This window comes from Pangasianodon hypophthalmus, chromosome 23 (genome assembly GCF_027358585.1).
Source record: "Pangasianodon hypophthalmus isolate fPanHyp1 chromosome 23, fPanHyp1.pri, whole genome shotgun sequence".
NCBI classification, from domain to species: domain Eukaryota; kingdom Metazoa; phylum Chordata; class Actinopteri; order Siluriformes; family Pangasiidae; genus Pangasianodon; species Pangasianodon hypophthalmus.
In genome coordinates, this window is record NC_069732.1 from 7440505 (window position 1) to 7462151 (window position 21647).

The 21647-nt window shown below is 37.9% G+C and overlaps 1 protein-coding gene across 5 annotated transcripts in view; it reads right to left on the reverse strand.

The window, feature by feature from the left end:
* The window catches only part of znf516 (zinc finger protein 516), a 46166-nt gene that overhangs the window by 24000 nt on the left and 519 nt on the right, over positions 1–21647 (reverse strand). Inside the window, exon 1 of one of the 5 annotated variants that reach the window (XM_026929597.3) lies at positions 7164–21644. The exons of the other annotated variants lie outside the window; for them this stretch is intronic. The gene's annotated coding sequence lies outside the window, so the exon portion shown is untranslated. Of the gene's footprint in view, positions 1–7163; positions 21645–21647 lie in introns of those variants that run through there. 5 annotated transcript variants of the gene reach the window in all.

The following is a 21647-nucleotide window of genomic DNA, read 5'->3' on the forward strand; positions in this document are numbered from 1 at the left end:
CAGATATCCAACTACAATGTGATCTAGGACAGGCAAGACAAGGGGAAAGTAAATTACTGGAGACAAGCCAAATGCCGAAGAATTTCTGTATCCTGTTTGATTAAGTGCTTTGTGTTTGTAAAACTCACCCTTACCCTTCCACCTGACCCAAAAAAATCACAAGAAGGAACATGGATCAGTGACTTGCTTATTTTGTGGAATAAATAAGCCAGTCTTTTAGTACTGCTACCATATAACATTTTTCTAATGATAACAATAATCCTGCTGAAATGGACCATATGTTTTAACTAGGAGTGGCTGCAGTGCTGTTTCAGCATTTTCCGACTGTGGCTTTAAGGAGCTTGGGTCTCATATAACCTCATAGGTCATAGTAACCTCTACCTAATTAACATTTGGTAATGTATCATTGATTCGATCCAACATTTGGTGTTGTTTCATTGATTTTTTCCCCAACCCTTACTATCATGAAGTCCTCACTGTACTCATCCTCTACTCATTCTCGGTAGGCACTCCCTTTCCATCTCTGAAACTATCCAGAGGATCTCAAATCCCCCAGTCCGCAATGGCATTGTGTGCCTCACACCACAACTGTCACAATAGTTCATGTCTGTACCTCCTCCTAGCAGCAGGGAGTAAGGCAGTGCCATTGTTAGGGTCTGGCCTGTGCTAGGACTGAGGCTGAAGCTCAGCTTCACAGGAAGACAAAGGAGGAACCATCTCATTTCAGTCCCTAAATTCTAATGGTGGTCTAGATGAGGACTCTGAGAAACTGAGACTAACACTGTACTATATATTATACCCGAGCGCACCAATGGTTGCCACCAAAGTGTCTCAGAGGAATACACCCTAGGGGTTTGTAACTGGGGAGAAAGAGAGAGAGCTGACTGACAGCAATGCTCTTGGTTTGAATTGCAAACCAAAAATTCCAGATTACAGATGTGATCACGAGATAAATCCGTGAGGCTAAAAGTTACAACAGTTTCTATTCAGTCAGCACATGAATCTCAGTGGTGCTGCTTTCACATGGTGAAGGGATTTCTTTGTTCACTCCTGTTTGTTAACCAGAGCCTCATGCTTTCCACACACACACACACACACAGGAATAAAGCATAATTCACACATCAAGGAACTATACATATTCAAGGAAACTTTAGGGCCGCTGTTTTCTGGTCCATCTTTTGAGCTCTTTGAGCCAACACCACCAGTAAAAGTGCAATAAATAGCAGAAAACTCCACAGGAGCCAAAACTAGTAAAGGAATTTACCAGGTATTCATCCCAAAACAGAGAATATCAAATACAAATGTGCATAAAACTTTTTTCAGTGTAATTCTGCATACAGTGAGAACACTAGCATGAGTATTGTCAGTTTCATACACACTATTTAAACAGTTGACACTGCAGCACTACAGTCCCACCCTGCAGTGCATCTATTGTGGTGCTCTACATGAGATTGCTGACATAATGAGTACAAATATGACTCCAGTTACAAGCCTCACAGCATAATCTGATTTCATTTTGTTTTCCTTTTGCAGCACAAAACATGATTTCCTCAAGAATATACAACCAAAAATGAGTAGTTTAACATTTTATTCTAACCATCAGCTGACATGGACTATAAGCCAGACATTGTTTCATTGTTTTCTATTTTACGTCTGGTTTTACTTTGTCTTGTTTATATGTTTGACATTCACATTTCTATTATTTTCAGTATTTTATTTAGACATGCACTACTATGTATCAGTATAGGGCCAATATTAGCCTGGGTTGATATCTGGGTTGAAAAAAAATACTCAGGGAATAAAGTCCATCATCGTACTGCATATTAGTCATCAAATTGGATATCAGACCATTCTTGCTCTGATATCAGTATTGTATTAAATATTGTTTTGCAGTTTGAGTTTTGATTTACAGCCTGAAAGGAATAGATATTGCATGCATAATTTAATACAACTGAAGGGCAGGTATTAAATTTGCAGAAGCTCAATTCCACCAGTTTCCATCAAAATTATACCATTTACTTAAATTAAAGTCTTAATAATGAGAAAGTTTATTGTTATTATGTCTTATATCTAAAAGTAGCATTAAAAGAGAGCATTTTTTGTATTTACATATATACCTTATTAACTTATGTAAATTTGAGTCTACACTTTTTTTAAATATATTTTTAATATATAGTTTTCAATTGCTTATTATACTTGAGTTTCAGTTTTGGTTACTATTCCTGGAGTCTCCTTGAGATTTGAATTTGTCACGGCTCTCAAGTGCAACTAGCACAAGCAAAAAAACTTAAAAACCAATTGTTTGCTACTCCACCTTTTCATTTGAAGTCATTTATGCAATTATTCCCTGTAAATCACCAACACACCCACAAACTTTCACATAAAAATCAATGCTCCTTATGTGAGTTCTTATTAAATCAGGGCCGCTGTGTGATTATACCATATTCATAACAATATACAATTTTTTTGTTGGGATTTTATACTATCCATTTACAAATGTGGACATCTGTATAGCAAAAAATGTTGGAATTCACATCTAGAGGGAAAATGTGTGCCTTATTTTAAGATTCTTCATGCCCACATCCTTGTAGTTAAGTTCCTAAAAGACAAGCTGAATGTTTTCCATATATTTCCATTGCACTGGGTCAAATGCATTTGAGTGGCATTTGAAGCATTTAAATTCAGAATACTGTCAGGACCTGATCAGCATCCTTTCCCCAGTTACAGCCTTTGTTAGTGTTTGGGGTATGATGGGATGTTTATGATTCTAACGGTTTCCACGGTTGCTGTTACTCTGGGATACATGCAACCTTAGGTTCACCCTCCCCACTGTCTGAGCTCTGCATTTCATCTGATACATCTGCAGTAGCAGCTACTTCTGCTTCTCTCTTATAAAAGCAGTACAATCTGACTCAGCACATCAGTTTCTACAGTCATCAATAAACTGAGCAATTAATTCTGTAAAAGAAATGTTTAAAACTATGTGCCATGAGATTATATATATATATATATATATATATATATATATATATATACACATATATATATATATATATATATATATATATATATATATATATATATATATACATATATATATATATATATATATATATATATATATATATATATATATATATAGACACATATATGTCTATACACACACATGAAGTAGAGGTTGAAATAGAAAGGAAACAGCACACATAGGCTCATATCTGTGACATGCAGCCCTAAGCCAGTGATCCATTCTCTCTCTCTGTGCTCTTTTCTCATGCCGATGAATAGCCATGTCCAGTCAGCTGTCCACAAGTTTATTCAACCTGACGGCCAGACCAGCTCAGCACAAACGCCCCATGCGCTGGACTCTGCTCCTCTGCTCCGAGCCAGTGCCTGTGTGTTTGGTATTTTGTGTGTGTGTGTGTGTGCATAAAAGCCCATGACAGTCAGCTCTCCATTAAAGTGTGCGAGCTTTTTAATCATGGTGGAAGTGTATTGTGTGCATGCACGTATGGATGCGTTTTGTCATTGTGGATAAGCAACAAACAAAAAAAGTGAGCGGCCCCGAATCTATGTGCAAGTAAGTGTGTGTGTGAGTGTGTGTGTGTGTGTGTGTGTGTGTGTGTGTGCGCGCACTACTACAGAGGCCCCACACTTATGTTCTCTCCAACAGACAACGCTCATGCCAAAATCTTAACATTTAACATATGCACACATAGTTAGGTACTTGTTTTAAGAAGCGTGCTTTATATATATGTAAGACATCAACATGTTTGTGTATCTGCAGTACATGGTTCTCCAAAGAGCACACAAATCTTGAATGCATTTGCCGACAACCAGCTCCCAAAATGTGATAGTAATGTTAACTGCAAAAGAGGTGATGCTGGTGCAACAGATCAAATTCAATACAGACAACGCTTTTCTAACAAAAACTGTGCTACCTTTTGTCATATTTCCATATTAAGGTTACATAAAATTTATTACATTTAATTATCCAAACATCATCACTAAGTATTGGTTGTTTTTACATAATACTGTTAGCAAACAGGTCATGGAAACCTCAGCATGGCTGAACAGACCCTTCCCTGGATCACTATGTGAGTGTTAGGAGGGTGCAATGGGCATCTGCTGATAGGATTATAGCACTGCAGTGGCTTATGCTCCACTGAAGCACATTAACAGAGAGTCTAAATGTAGACCTGCAGGTACAGAGCCACTTCTCTAGTCCTGAATCAGTCGTAATCCAGAAATCTGATCTAAGATCTAGGCTTCTTTATGACATCTTTTAGATCTTTATGGTAAGGCCAGAGTCATTCCCCAAAAGGTGTGATGAATGAGCCAGGATTCTATTCCTCTCAATTGCCTGAGGCATTGAGATGTTTTGATTGACAGCATTATCCGAAATTAAACAAGCCTCTACCAGCTGAGATGCCACTAGATTCCTAGATTGCACCACAACAGTGATTCATAAAGGGTACCATAGCCCACATGTTATTTAAAAGAATCACCAAATGTTTGCTTTATATCTGACTGGTAGTCAAGGCCTTCCAAAGACTACCTTCCAGCCTAGGGGTCACTGGATGTGAACAAAGGAAAAGATTTCAGTGGTCTGAACTGAAAAATATTGTAGTAGAGTGATCAATATATGAAAAAAAGGCTGTAGATTAGCGACTCCAGATTTCTGAACATGAACCAGCTCAGCTTCTGTAGCAGATCCTCTCTTGTGGCTTATCCAATCACATGTAGTCACATGTAGTAAATTATTTAGCTGATGCCAGCTCATCAGACCAGACACTTGTCACAAGGCTAGAGACATTAAATCAGACAGGAAGAAGTTTCACAGATTTTATCTCCATGGGCTGATTAGTGAAGCGACAACATAACTTGTACAAAAAAAAAAAACACTGAAGACAAAAGAAGAGCGTTTGAAGATAATTAGACAGAGAAGTATGGGTTTATTCTTCTTGCTTCAGGTTCAAAATAAAGATGGTTATATGACTGGGAAACTCAAACTCAAGTGTTCATTTCCACATTTTTTTTCCAGTTTTCAATATTAATTCAAAACCACATAACGGTAAGAAAACCACTTGATTTCACAGCTCATCAAAACCAATACCAATTACATAGACTTATACTAAGCATACAAACCAATCTTAGTCTAATATACTGTATATGCAAAGATGCTAGAGCTATCTCTTGATAAATCAGAGAGTAAAAATGAGTGTTATATAAAACTACCACATTAAAAATGAACCGAGAAACCAGTCATTAAAACAACAGGCATGTGCTCAGATGAAAAAAATATATCAGGCCAGCAACTCTAAATAATCTTGCTTAGAGAACCTTAATATAAAGCTTTCCTAAGAGCAGTGAACAAATCAGCTTCTTGGATGCCCAGGACAAGCAGAGTTTGTGTCCAGGTTATTAGGCTTTTATTCATAGTAGCCCAGCAGACAAGTAAATAAAAAGAGAAAAAATCCTAATCCTTACCAACTTTCACAAAATAAAAGTTTTCATTTGGTATGTATTTTTCAACCTCAACGACAAATGATCTTTTCAGAATCAGGAACATGGAGGTTTGTGGAAAAATCCAAGCAAAAGAGCAGCGTAGAGTCATCATAAATAAATCTCTGGGTTACTACCTTGCAGTTAAACATATTGCGAGAAAATAAAGACACGAGCTGGACTCGGATAAAAATCTTTTACATGTGGTGCGAGGATAAGACATCATGGCTTGTAGTGGAGATAGCCAATGACTTGCTGACTTTTTCGTCAAGGGCACAAACACAGTGTGCTACATTAGAAACTTTGTTAGAAGAGGATAACAATAATAAAACTTTTTTTGTTTCCATTAGTCTGTATTAATGCATTTAACTAGCAAACTTGCCACGTTACTACACTGCATTTCGTTAACTACCACTTTTTACTCTAGTCAGTTAAGTTTCTGGGCAACCAAAACACAGGACTGGGCACATGCTGGAGATTTTATTTGCCTGGTGAGTTAGCTAATAATTTTCTGATATGTCCACCCTGACCACTACATGTATATGCGCAGACGTTTCCTGCAGAAGAGAGACGTCTCTTTCCCTCATCTCTGCAGATGTTAGATAATATTCACAAGTGTTCTGGTTAAATCCTCACTGTAGGAGTAGGTAAAAGTGTACGTGTTCAGTAAGCTTGTTAGAAGCCCTTGGTTTGACATAAGTAGACTGCAATAAACTGACATTTTTTTTATCAAGTTATCCATTTTTGTCTTAGCTGTCCTCATTGTCTCAGAATGTAACTGTTGCACAGTGGCTTGCTCTGGTTTGGGGCTGGACTATAATCTGATGGTATTAACTTGCTCTCTAAAAAAGCTCTCCCTCTCAACATGGATTAGATTATCATGCTAAGGTCAGCTCAGACACACTCTCTCAGGTCAGCTCTCTCTCTCTCTCTCTCTCTCTTTCTAAGTGGTTTAGTCTTTGTCTTTACTATATGTCCATATCATAGTGATGTAACCAAATGCAGATACACTGTTTGGAATTAGCACATAATATATTTTTTAAGGTTCACGGAGCATCTGGTTGATACTAGAGGTGTGTGTTGAGATTGGCATCTTGGGGTAGGCAACCAAATATTTGCACACTTTCATGTGGGCATGAGTGAGCATTAGATTTGTACCTCATGGGACCAAGAAAGACAAGTTTAAATTAGGCTACTAGTTTGTTTATATTTTGGGAAACAGAACCAACTAAACTACAACCACTTCAGGTTTACATCCAAATACAAATGTAAATATGGATTTTTGAAGCACTAAACAGATACACATACAGGTACAAATAGAGGCATTGTATTACACCCCTAACATATTAGGAGCATGAAGTATTCTGTAAAGACTACAAAAACACAAACCAATTGTTCTCATTATCTAAAGCTAACCTTTGCCCAACCCCCATTCAGTCTCATTACCCAGGCCTCTGGGCTCGACATCCATATTGATTTCTATATTTACAACTCGCAACAGAACAATGTAGCATGGGCAGGAAACTGAAATCACATCCAGTAAGGCTAAGGGTCTTGTTTTAGTTTCTTATAATAGCTGTTTACATTATTAAACATGACCCATATATACATGGGTGATAGTAAATACACTGCACACATTATGGTCATAACACAGAACTCACTCATTCATTCAACTTCAGATCTTTATCCTGGGCAAAATCAAGGTGGATCCAGAGCCCATCCTGGGAACACTAGTGGCGAGGCGGGAATACAGCGTGGATGAGACTGATCCGTAACTGTGTACAAAACTCCAGAAAAGAGTTTCTCCTAAAGGTTTGATAAGATGAACTGTACCAAACCTGCCATCTATCTTCATGGCTGAGTGACCTTGCAGGAGACACTTCCTCAGTCCAGACTGCCGTCCTTTGTGAGAATATCAGTCCTTGGCAAGAGACATGATCACATTCAAGGAGGCAGAGCAGCCAGATGCCATTCTCACGGCCCTGTCTGTATTGTTTCCCTCTCCGTTTATTTATTAATGTCGAGTCACACGGTGGCGTCTCTTGGACAACAAATACTGTTTATCATAGCAGAACAATGCAGCTAGCTAGAGAGAAAACAGAGACATGATACAAATGCTCCCAATCATAATAAGATGCCATTTCCTCTATTCAGGCTGGTGAAATGATTCAGGCAGGTTTTGAAAGTGTGTGATTGCTGAGAATTTGGATTTCCCCTAAAATCCACGTGATATATGGAAAGATAAAAGGAGCGCATTCCAGTTTTTGGGTTTGGGCTCAGGAAAGATCATCGCTGTGTCTGCAGGAAGAATGGTTTTAAGTTTTTTTTCTTTAGTAAGCCTAGTAAGAAACTGTAATATAATACCATGAAAACCATCTCTTCCCCCTCCTCTCTCTCTCTCTCTCTGTTCCTGTTTCGGGCCTGTTCAGAGGGTCTATCTTTCTATTACATCTCACTGCATTACCCATCTGTCTTGTGTATGTGTGTGCGTGTGCGCTAATTTCACTAAGAGATCTCTGCTCTCAGTTAGAGTTTTGACTTCCTGTTTATGAAGTGAGCAGCCGAGTGCAACAATAGGGCTGGATTTTGATCTGGCAGAAGAAGGAGACCTAAACACACACCAGTTTCTAAAGCTGTGTATACATAACACGCCTTTCACAAAAAGAGTGGGCATTGTTTTTATAAGCATGCATACAACAGCAAAGACACAACAGGTTTTGTCACTGCATACAGAGAACTAGAAAATCCAAATGTGGAGAGAGTGAGGGAAAACCTCATTACCATGTGACAAAAAAAGAAAGATCTTTAGCACTTCTTGTTTGTACTTTTTATATACATAAACAAGAAGCATAATCTTCTCTTATACCACAGTGTTGTTGAATTCTCAAAGCTGATTGTTCAGAAGGTGTTGATTAATTTTCTGTAACAGGAGCTCTGACTGTAGTTCCAGCTGTAATTCAAACCACATGTATATATTAATGTGGTCAATACAATAATAATACAATAATAATATGCTTTAGCTTCTATAGTAACAGTTCATTAACAAGAGTTTATAAGACGTACACTGTACATAATCTAATCTAATAATAAACAGATTAATATACACGCTGAGTGCATCATACCACTCTGTCATTGATTATTTTCCCATAAAAGCACAACTCTAAGTTGTATTCAGCCCTCTTCTGGTTTTAATAATAAAGGCACTCATGCATTGTCAGAGTTCCACAGGCCTGTCCTCTATTTCTAAGCTCCGCTGCTAATAAGAGGCACTTATAAGTCTCTTTCCTTTTTTCTGTTAGCTCTATCATTGCCTATGGTTCATATCAGTGGTTCAATCACATTACTGAACATCTCACTACAAGGCGTAAAATGTAAAAAGCATGCCTCTGATCATTCTAGAGCAAATTTGGAATGCAAAATCAAGATCTTTATCCTCTCATATCACTATTCACAGTCACAGTGCTATAGTGCTAGATGTTACTAATTTAATTCAATGTAACTGCTGATGCATCAGAATGCAAGACAAAACCAAAAAGGTTATCTCCAAATGACAACCTACCAGTTCACCAAGTTTTGTTATTCCTCTTTAAGAGGATTTCAGCTCAATCAAATTCTCAAACTCTGACCTATTTGTACTAGCATGAGGATGTGTTTCTGACTACAAAGCCTACAAAGTCATTCTGGAAAAGGGTGTCTGCCAAATGATGTAAATGTAAATGCAAAATTCAGGACACTCAGGGCACTGAAAACAAAGTGGTTTTTTTTTTGTTATTCTGACAATAAATAAAACAAATAAAAAAATCTACATCTGTTATACATAATCTGCATATGAGCCAGGATGCTGTGCTTTCAGGTGCTCTGGCAAACCTGTAGAGGAAAACATTTTTACTCAAAAAGTTGTCTGGTGGCTGAAATTTTGGTGCATCACTAAATGTAATGACTACAAAAATTCTGAATAACAAGCCATTCAAGCAAATATGTGTTGATTAACTTTCCATAACAGCAGCACTGGCAGACGGTCTCTGGAGGACGAGTGGTTAGGCCACGGCACGCTCACCGCCATGGCCTGGGTTCGATTCCCGGCCAGGGAACCGATCCCTGGGGTTGCATAAGACAGTGCAATCCCAGTGCCGGTCCCAAGCCCAGACAAAATTGGCAAGGGTTGCGACAGGAAGGGTATCCGGCATAAAAACTGTGCCAAATCAAATATGCAGACCAATGATCCATTATGGTGACCTCTAAGGGGAGCAACCGAAAGAAGAAAAACAACAACAACAGCAGCTCTGACAGTAGTTCCAGCTGTAATTCAAATCACAGGTTTATATTAATGCTCATGTCATGCTATTATAGAAAAATAATTCACTTCAGGGTTATTCGCATTGGGCCGTATCACACCACCACATTGTGGGTTATTTTTCTGTAACAGTGTCAAATTTTATTCCTTACATAACTACTAGTTTCTTTGCGCACTGAAACCTAATCCTTTGACATTGCCAAGAGCCGCACATGATAAAAAAAACAGGTTGGCCATTTAAAACTGCAGCCCAGAGCGATATAGAGAGTTTGTGAAAGAAGGCAATCAACAGAAACATTAGCACATGTGGATTTTCCCCCACGTCATGCCTCACAAATAAAACCTACTGATTAGCAAATGAGCCAAGTAACTACTGAACGTATTGTGCAAACTAAAAGCGATTAATGGACAAATCAGAATGATCAAGAACTGACAAAGAGAAATTCAGACTTCTGAGCAGGAGCTGTTGAAAGAAATACAGACAGCATCCATTTCCCGGATCTAAGAGATCCTTTAAGAGATCCTGCACTTCAGGCCCTGAGGGATTTGAGGCTACTCCAGCTGGACGTCTGCTGCCAAAATCAGTAGGATTATGCCGTTTAATCTCAGCCTGCCAAAGAAGTGAACTAATGCTGCTCATACTCCTTTCCAGGCCAAGGACACCATTTTACATACAGTAAATGAGATGAAACACGCTAGAATGCACTGACTAGTAGGAGCGGGACAGTAGTTGTACTGTGTCTCCCGGAGATTTTAAGAAAGTAGCATGAACAGAACAGAGATGCATTTAATTCAGAGAATTGGAAATGAGTGTGATGGTGAAATTGAGCTCCTATTAACGTCAAAGACACACAAAAAGCCCTTTACATTCAACCCATGAGCTCAAACAAGCATGTGCTTTGATTCCACCACGTCCAGCATGTTAATAAAAAAAATAGCGCTTTCACTATAATGTGCAGTATATTGAATGTAAGATAAAGTTGATATAGATAAAGGCATAAATAGATACAAATTCTGCTCTTGCTCTTACATGTTCAATCTGATTTCTTTCACAATCCTTGATAAACCTTTTAAGACATTTGCATTTGAGGGAGATTCTACATTTCACAAACCATCATCGCTGACATGGAAGATTTGGCTCTGAATGGTGACTTTATTCCTTTGACTACCAAGAGAAATCCCTGGAGCTGGTGCTAATAATAAACTGTGCATGCTTTCTCACAGGGCCAGATGTTAAAGCACACAGATTTGTTGATATTCCAGGTCATTTTTTAGGATTTAGGAATGTGTTTAGGCCAGTGCAATCTCAACTGATCCACTTCTTTGGAATAACATTTCAAAATAAAATACACCCATTTGTATTTGTATATGTATAATATGTATACTTAAATTGACCTAGAGCCAAAATTAAAGAAATGAATCATCATCTTTTTCAGCATGTTGTTTTTTGTTTTTTTTTTTCTTGCATGGACAAACCAAACTGAATAATTGAAAGGAGCGAGCCCTTGACATCCCCAGGCTCCAATTAGTGCACATCCACGTCCTTCAGTTTGCTGAACACGACACAGCGAGAGCACTAAGCATGTTCAGTGTGTGGTCAGAAATGTTTTATGGAAAGAGCGTTTTTAGTAAAGTGTGATGTTGTCAATGTAATTTTATTTGTAATAGCAATTTTACCAATTGACATTCTCACAAAGCAGGTTTGCAGAAATCTGGATGTAGATTTAGAGCTCCAACAAGAAAACCAGAGGTGGCAAGTGGCAAGAAAATCTCCCTGATAAGACCTGAGGAAGAAACCTTGAGAGACTCAAAGGGAACCCATCCTCTTCCAGGTGACACCGAACAGTGGAATTCTAAATCATTATAGAATACAGGTGTAAAAGAGTAAAGAAAAACAACACTAAATGTGTGAAGAAGAGTCCTGAGATGACAAGGACAATCTTTATGATTACAGCAGCAGCTCTTAGATATAGGCTTAATAATTTTTTTTAGAAATGCAAATCTTTGATGTGCAATAATCCATAGCAACATAGAGTAAAATATAAGTACAGAAAGCTCCAAGTAGAAGTAAAGTAAAAGTAAAAATTAAAGCATAAATCATTTTCACTTGGACATTATTAATGTTTATACATCACTTTTAATTCTGAGTTCAGAGTTAACATGGTTTATAACTGGCCCTTGGCATAATGCATGGCACCTCCAGTGTAATCATCTAGAAGTGTTTGAATATTAACATGTATAAACTTACAGTATACTTAGTGTTAATATGTAGCCTAATCAATTGTGTGTGTAGGTAATGTGTGTGCTGTGAGTGATTTATAAAGTAGACTGAAAAAGCAGCATTTACATGATAAAAATAAAAAGACGATCACATGATTAACTGATTAAAGACACGAGATGAGTAGAAATCTGTTCAAAATGCAATATTAACACAAAGAAGTGCACTTGAGTGTGTTCTGTTCATATGGTAAAAGAAAACCTTTTTGTCGACTCACTGTTGAATTTGGAGGTGCGAAGATGTCAGTGGCGAATATTTTCCTGAAACCAACTTTACCACAGTAATATTAAACTAGAATTTCAAGAAGCATTAACTATTTTGAAATATAGAGACATGATTATGAGTAACTGTATTAAAATAATACCGTATCTTTGACTTATTTACTTATCATTATGGAAATGACTAGGCAGTGGTTATCTGGCACACACAACTGTCATTCCTGAAGTAAATTTAAGGCTGTAAATCACATTAGGGCTGCTAAATGAGTCTATTTACATCGTCACCACAATGTACATTTTGCACTAAATTTCATATTCATTAAGGAAAACATACAAAATGGACAAAATGTGCTATTTTGCTTATTTGAAAGACACATATTCTTCAGTTAATAACAGCATTAATGCTTTTTTTTTTTGCAGGTGTGGTAAGTTTGTGCGTGTTTTATACGTAGCCTCAAGGCTTGAGTGTGATTTCAACCAGCAAACTGTTTCGTTTGGAACACTGAACAGGAAGATGTCCACACATTGCTGTGTGACCTGCTGTGGTACCCTCTCTTTCTTTCTGCTGCCAGCCAGACAGAGCCAAGACCACCACCAGTCACCTTCCTGAGCAAGTGCCCAACACCACATTCCACATACTGAATAAATATAAATATAAATAGCACACTGACTTCAAATCATGCCACATTTATGCATACTCTTCCCTAGTATTGACCGCTACTTCCTCATAACAGACTAGTGGAATAACTGCTTTTTCTTTTAAACAGCAGCAATTTGCCCTTTTTCTATTTATTAAAAAATGGCACATCATACTTTTTATTCGTTTTTCAGTTGCATTTAACGTTGTGGAACGTCCACAAAACAAGTTGGTTCCGTTTATCAATTACGTAATAACTCTACTACGTAACTGATAAACAGTCATTCCCTCACCAACATCTCCTTTTCTCTTCTTTATTGAACTTAATATGGAAAAAAGCCCTCCATCCTGAAGACGTTCCATAGAAGAAAATCTACAGTTTTACCTCTGACTGTTAGAAAGCACTTACACTGAATATTCCTTCCATTAATACAGAATACAAGTATATCACCATATCAACAATTACACGCTTTCTTAATCTGATTATGCTAAGTGTCTGCCATACAAGTCCCTGTGCAAGTTAGTAGAAACAACATATTAGAAGGAGTGCATTAATATAAACCTGTGATTTGCCTTGCAGCTGGAACTATTGTCAAAGCTGCTGTGTTCAGTTCTGACCAGTCAGAATTGAAAGTTCAACACATGCACAGCAGCAGCAAAAGTAAATAAGAAGCATCTAATCTAATCTAATCTAATCAGGTACAGGATTTGTGTACTAGGCTATTATATTATGGACAATGCACAAACCATAATCATGCCCAGACTTGCCTCATGTTACTAAATACAATAAACAAAGCCAAACTGAATATCATGAATAAGACACGCCAACGCTACACCAACGCCAGGATCCCACTACTTACAGGGTAAAATGATATCATCAGATCTGTAAGAGTGCATTTTGGAAAGTCCAAGTCTTATCTTAATGTTGTTTGAGAGAAAGTCCTTGGTCAGCTTTTTTCATTTCACTTGTTTTACGTGTAGCCTTTTATAAACGCTGAGTAAATGTAATAAATTTAATAATTAATTATGAGTTAAAATGTATTTATTGGGGGCCCATTAGCTGTAATTCATGTACAATTTGATGATACTTTTTTAAGTCTTCTGTGCTCATCAGTGAATAAGCAGCCATGTGTTCAGTATTCTGATGGGTAGGTGTTCCAACAAAGGAGCTATGTCTAATAAAGTGTATATAATGTTTAAAAAAAAAAGCTTCAGCAACACTGCTGTACCTGATACACTCATGACAGTGCCACACACTCTAGCATGTGAGTGTCAGATCCACCTCCTAAATAACATCTGCTCAGCAATGGTCTTAAGCTGGTCTCCTTCAATAGAGTGTCGCAAGGACCTCGTATTTTTGTAGGCCAACCCGGAAGTTAGCATCACCCTGGTTCCACTGACAAAAAGCCAACAGGATTTTTCCATTGGCTTTTGGATTATTGCAGAAAATAAGCAATATTTTTATTTTAAAAACATGTTCCCTGATAAGGATCCACTGGGCTCTCTTTTGTCTGAATCTGCCCCCCACCTTTTCTGGGAATGTGTCCATGTTGCGTTATTTTGGAGAAAATTCCGTTCGTTTATACGTGTAGTAGATGAGTTTTCCTGTTCAGCACGATGACTTTTAATGTCCCTCTGTAGTCCCATTTAGCCAGTTGTTAGCAACTGCCTTTTTCAAGACATGGAAAAGCTTAAAAAATCACGAGTGGGGTACTGCTGATGTATTTTATGTCATAGAATAAAACGTGAAAATATCTTGAGCCTGTGATAACCACAGATCTTATTTCAGATATTTAACCAAAAACTCCTGCACTCTCTTGTTGGATGGAGTAGAGGGAGTGTGATAAAATTTGCATAACTATACCAAGGCGTATAAAAGTTTAGTAACTAACCTGATAAAAATGGCCAATGAGTATAGGTACAAGGTAAATGTATTTAATAAATTGGCCACTCAGTGTACACTATATGGCCAAAAGTATGTGGCCATGTGAGCTTTACACCCATATGTGGGCCTTCCCCAAACTGCCACACAGTTAGAAGCACAGAACTGTCTAGAATGTGTTTGTATGCTGTAGCATTCCTTCACTGGAACTACACGGCCTAGCCCAAACCTGTTCCAGCATGATTATGCCCCTGTGCACAAACCAAGGTCCATGAAGACATGGTTTCCCAAGGTTGGTATGGAAGAATTCAAGTGATCTGCACATAACCATAACCTCAACCCTACTGAATACCTTTGGGATGAATTGGAACACCCACTGCACTCCAGGCCTCATCGCCCAACAACAGCGCCTGACCTCACTAATGCTCTTGTTGCTGAATGGGCAAATCCCCACAACCACACTCCAAAATCTAGTGGAAATCCTTTACAGGGACTAAATCTGGAATGATGGGATGTTCAACAAGCACATATGAGTTTGATGGTCAGGTGTCCACATACTTTTGGCCATATAGTGTATACTGTTAGTTGTTTATGATGCTGAGTTCTGCAGATGTCTGCAATAGGCTATGTAAGTTTTAGATGTAACAACATTTTAACCAATACAAATTTGAGCCTGAAATGATCCTTTCAGCTTGGTAAAAAAAAAAAGAATTAATTTTAAAAAATTAACCTTTTTAAACAGAAAAAATTGTGATTTGCCCATTTATTACTTTATAGATAATTCACGTAAACAACAAGGAACATAGATGAAAACAAACTTGGTATTTGATTTTAAAGTTTTGATTTTTGACCTTTTTTTTTTTTTTTTTTTTTGCAGTTTCTGTTTTATTTTTTTAAATTGCTCTCTAATGCAAGCATGTCTTCTAACTGTTTACCCAATGGTTTATTGTATGTTGTGAACATTTTGACCTTTCTCAGGTGATTCTTATGAGTGTTCTGTTGCAGTTTTGATGAATCAACGCAATCATCCAGCAAATTTCATTTGAAGTAATATAGTTTGACTTGTAAACATGTCACACCAAGGGTTCACCATCATGGTTTTGTTTTCTTTTGTTTTTGTTCTGTTTTGGGAAGAAAAAAAAAACTACTGACTCAGCAAAAATCTTTGTTTAAAGTCATTTTTAACCTTGTGTGTTTTTTGTTTGTTTCTTTTGTTTCCTTTGTTTCATTTTGTTTGGTTTCTGGATATTTATATTTTAGGGGAAAAAAAAACATTAATAAGAAATTAAATTTTGTCCATGTCATGCTGTCCTGCAGTACCATGTATACAAATTTTTATCGTCTGTATAATCTATTGTCCATGAACACGTACACAATGTCTAAGCCATTATGTACAAAACAGTAAAAACCTGATTTCAGCACACATCTGCTGTTGTCCAACCCGGACATCTTAACTCAGCAAATTAATATCTTCAAGGAGCCCCCTTTTCCCCTCCACTGCTCTTAATACAAATGATTAAATCATTTTTTTCCCCTTTCTCTCAGTCCTAATTTCTCCTGATACATTGGCTCTGCTAGAGCCTGGGCATGTTAGCTATTGATCAGCAGCCTGAGCAGATTACCCTAATAGCAGGATTAGCAGCCACATGTTGGACACACGTGGTCCACAATGCTCAGCAGTGGTGCCAGATCCCCTCTGAAATGACTGGAAGAGAATAACAGTCAACACACATGACTCGATTACTGTGTGAAAGGAAACAGGTAAAACTTATAGCGCATGACTGACAGAATGCACTGCTGAATCATGATCAACTGTTATGGGAATGTGGTGGTATGAAAAAAGGTGGACAAAAAAAATAAATATAGTAGCGAGCCCATTGGGCAAGTAAAGGCTCCAATGTGCTACCCACTCCCATGTTTAGAAACTGAACAGACCAAAAAGTGGAAGCCAGATAGTATGATGAGATAGCTGGCTAGTGCGTTACTACACACTGAGGGAAATAAATGAAGATATGATCATGTATCACACTGTGTTTGCAACCTCAACAAACAGTCAACGACTCCTTGCTCAATGTTTTGGCTATCAAACATGGGGTTCTGTCTTCATGTTGGGCATAAACATTATTAAAGTCTGGGTAGTGTCTTTATTTCTCTCGAAAGACATTGGGGATTTGTTTGTCAGTGAATAATAGGTGAGGCAATATTACAGTTGGCATTGTGTTATGAGACTGGAGGAACTACAGCCAACTTTTTATCACACGGCAAGTTATTCATATGCTTCTCAACCCAACAGAGAACCCCTGTTTCTGACATGTCACTCCCTTCCTACTCCCTCTCTCTCTCTCTCTCTCTCTCTCTCTCAGTGTGGTTTCTCAAACTCAAAACAGCTAACTTCATAAATGTAATCTTACTAGTACTCTGAAAAGCCTTATTATGGCACTGTGTCAGAATTGGCACTAATGGCAGTAATTGCCTAACAACCCCAAATTCCTTGAGAACAACAATAGCATTAAAATATTAAGGTGCAAGTTGTTTGGCTGCATCCAGATGGGGAGCACTGAAAGCCTATTCAGGCAGAGAAAAAAAGGAATTCCAGTAATCTACTGCTGATCTTCACAATGGCACCCTTGTGCCTTTTGTTTTGGTCAGTCAGCACAACTGCATCCATTCTCAATGACACATTGGCAAACTGTCTCCTCACAAGAATGCCAAATTTTTTTTACAAATTAGCGGTTAGAGGAAGAGTCATGCACTAATCATACGAAAGATTAAGAACTAAGTGAAGTCATGATCTATGAAACTAGAACACCTACAGGGCAATAAGGTACAGGAGAAACCTGGCATTGCTAACTGTGATGTTTAAACCACTCAAACTTCTTTTGCACACAACCAGCCCTTTATTTATTGACTGAGCTATACAAGTATGATATAAGAACTCCACTATTCTCTACTATATACCAGAATTATTCTATCATACTTGTACTTATATTATACTTTTTTCCTTGTGTAACATGTGAGGTGATAAATCAAAATCCTTAACTGAAAGAAAAAATTCCACAGAACCCTAGATGCATATTTATTTTACAAACATAATCCAACTATTCATATATTAGGCTAATTATTTAAACATGTCTTAAATCTGTGTATTTTGGCTTTTTATTCTGAGAGTTATTATTTATATTATTTATCAACTTGTTTGTGAGTTATTGAGGTTTGGAATCAATTCAAGTAACAAGTCAAACCGGTTATTAAATATAATAACTTTGATAATGTCAGGCTGTAATTTCCACCACTGTAACAAAGTTTTATAAAACGTAGAACTGCTGGATAAAACCCAACTTTGAGAATCATGGGTTTACACAATGTAGATTTACTGTAATGTGGTGAGTTTTCAAGGTTCGAATTTTGGAATATGTTGGAACAGAACTGGAATTTTAATTTTAAGCAAAGGACAGAGAGAAATGAAGCTACTTTTTGTACACACACACACACACACACACACACACATATATATACATATATACATGAAATTTTAAGTCTTCTGGACCAATCAAAAACCTGTGGCTGACAGAGTGACTACTAAACAGAACCCAGACCTGAATTTAAACTCCTGCATTAATTTTAAACACAGAGTACGAAGAACAAGCTGATATTTTCTTTATTCACTAAAGTATCTGTAGTAGACCCAGATTTTGATTTTGCACAACTATCATGTTTATCCTGGTCCATTCGGGTATTGCTAAATGCAGAAACACAAACACTGCATTTCCATTCCCATCTACACCTCAGCTTCTTCCTTGATTTCGGTCTAAAGATCTCTAAACTTCCTAAAACTTCACAATTAATCACATACAAACTGCTTGACCCTGCATGCTTCTAATGTCTAATCACTTCTCCAATCATCACAGGCCTGCTACTGCTTCTGCGTCAGATTAAAAGCAGTGCTTCCTGAGGTCTGAGACGAGTCATGGGCTTTGTGAGGCAAAGATGAAATCCAACATGCCAACAGAGCTCTCCAAGTCAACACACATGAGTTTGTTTGATTAGCCTGGTGGGTGAAGAGAACACAGTTAGCTGATATAAACACAGCCTGGTGGAGTCGGTGCAAATGTGAGCAGCTGCTGCAAATAAAAGGGAAGTGAAGTTTAACTCGAGAGCTCATCCATGCAAATATCCCAACTGCTGTGGCTGGGTGTAATTTAGAAAGCGGTATGGCTGGTACTATTCTTACAAATGATCAAAACATACAGGCTTCTATAAAAGCTATGGAAATGCAAAAATCTTAAGAACAAAATTACATGTAAACCATTGAACCATCCCAGTATCCAATAAGTACTCACATTTACACTTTACAAAATCAACTTCAACCATACGCAAGTCATAAGAAGACAATGAACTGCCTTTTAGTTCCCGTTAAAACAGTCATGCCTGTTAGAAACAGGGGCCCTCATCTGTATTAGCTGTTGTGCTGACACCACGCTAATATTCCCCTGAGCCCTGATCCAAGCAAGTCCACATCATCATGCAGCCAAACTAAACCGGTTAGTTTTAGTCACTATTATTACACACGTACACTTTGACCACAGCCTTCCACATGTTATAGATCATCTTTATAACATTATTGTGACAGATGTGTTAGTTCCTGGATTTTAAGAAGACAGAGACTACTCTCATCAGAAACGCAGCGCCTGTATGCCTTCAACAGAATGCAAATGTTTGCATCCCCCTACAAGAAAATTAAAAAGACAAAGATATTTAGGGAGTTGGGTTCTACAAATCACATGCCTCATCACAGAAATGGTGAAATAGTGTATGTTACGATATTAATGATGGGAAAAGAATAGAAAATATCAGTCCAAAAGTTTCTGACTGTGATATAAAATATTCTTTAATAGCTTGTATGCCCATCTTTTACCTTTCTAACTGCCTCCAACCTCTTTGTGTATCTTCAGCAGCCTTTAGATCCTCTGAGTTGAATTCCCCCACCCCCTTCCTGCCATTTCTGCTCGAACTCTGCCATATTGTTGTCCTGTCTTTGTCCATTTTTTTTTCTGGGCATCTGTTATAACTCTGTTATAACTCTGCCAGATGTCCTATACTGCTTTCTTGTTGCAGGCTACACCCCTGTTTCACTTTTTTAACTTCTTATAATTCTTTTTTTCTGTAGCTAAATTCTAAACTACAGGTGTATTTTAAAGGTTTCCTTTTTTCACCCAGAACCGTTGCAAAATTTCACACTCAGCTGTACACACATAACCTACCTACCTTTCTTAACCGCCTTCCTCAAAGGAAGAATTAAGAAAGTAACAGTTAACACAGTGCCATGTTCTTTTCTTATATTTTGAATTTTTCATTCTTTTTTTTTCCACGAAATATATTGCGTCACGGAAAAACACATGGGTCACTGATGTTAAACTTGTACCCAAATATTCAAATGAATAGAAAAGAAAGAGAAAGAGAAACCAATAGCTCTTTGTCTGAAAATGAATCCGCTTGTGGTTTCATAATGTCAACCTTAAAGTTGAAAAATGTGTGTCTGAACGTGTGTGTGTGTGTGTGTGTGTGTCCTGGCCTATCCGCAGATAAAAGATCCCGGCTGTGTTGAGTTTCTTATAACCTACATGCATTCTTTTGGAGGGGGAGTGTGAACATCCTCCCCTGTGTGTGTTTTCCTCTTCTCCAAGCTTTCCAATGCAAATGCGAATAGTCGTGTATATCCCTTTAGCTCTCACTCAGACGCTCCTCTAATTCCTCACTAGTCTCAGTTTCTCAGGCTGATCTTGTTTTGGGTGCCTTGATAAGAGAAAATGTGAACTGACAAGCATCAGTGCTTAAGGAGAGCTGGAGAGAAAAAAAAACTGAACAAACAAACAAAAAAAAAAAGTAAAGAGCCAAAGCCCCACCCTGAAATTAGACCAGCGTGACAGTAGCTTCAGTTGTATCAGCTTTGGGCATCAAAAGGGTTTATTACAGAAAAAAAAAGAAGACACTTGATGCTGTGAACCGAACTATTTATATTCACAATCAAATCAGTATGATGGATACGGAAAGGAGAGGTGACAGTGTATAACGGTGTGTATATCCGTGGTTTATCTCTCTATAAATAATAAATATAAGTGTCCTTAAGAAGAGGCTACACCAGTCCCATCCCCCAGTCCAGGAAAAAGCAATGCTCTAGATGGAACAACTTTAAGTAGGTCTATTCATCAAATGCAATCAGATCTGATTTCCTGAAGAAGAAAAGAAATATATCTGGACAATATCCTGTGTGTATAATTAATTAGTAATGTGTATTCAGAATCTATTCAGAAGGTGTGAGATGATGTTTATCAGCCATGGGAAAGATCCAGTGAGATGAGTGAAAAACTCTCCAAGTTAAACCATGAACAGCTGACACACTGCGCTATGATTCAGAAGGAAACAGGATATTTATTGTGTGTGGAAACCAGGTACAGGCTGCACTACTCTACTCAGGCAGTGGTTCGTCTGAAAGATCTCAAATCATTAAAGGCGCACGGACAAGGCGAAAAAAAACTTCCTAAAAATAGCGCATCAGGAAACGCAGAAGGTTCAGGCACTACCTCGACAATGCAGCCTTTATGCTTTATCCCTCCATGTTCAACCCTGTCAGAGATGATGCTCAGTGCGTTCAGATGAGCTGAGTTTGGTGTATCTTGAGCCCAGTATAACGCATTCACATCAGTGGCTCAGTGCCAGGGTTCCTCACGCCTCCAAACGCGTCCCTCTGGGATTTACTCAAAGTAACCCAACACTGAGGGATCTGCACACTGAATGTTTCTTAAAGTAGCCCACATAGGCGAATTGATCGCAAAAAA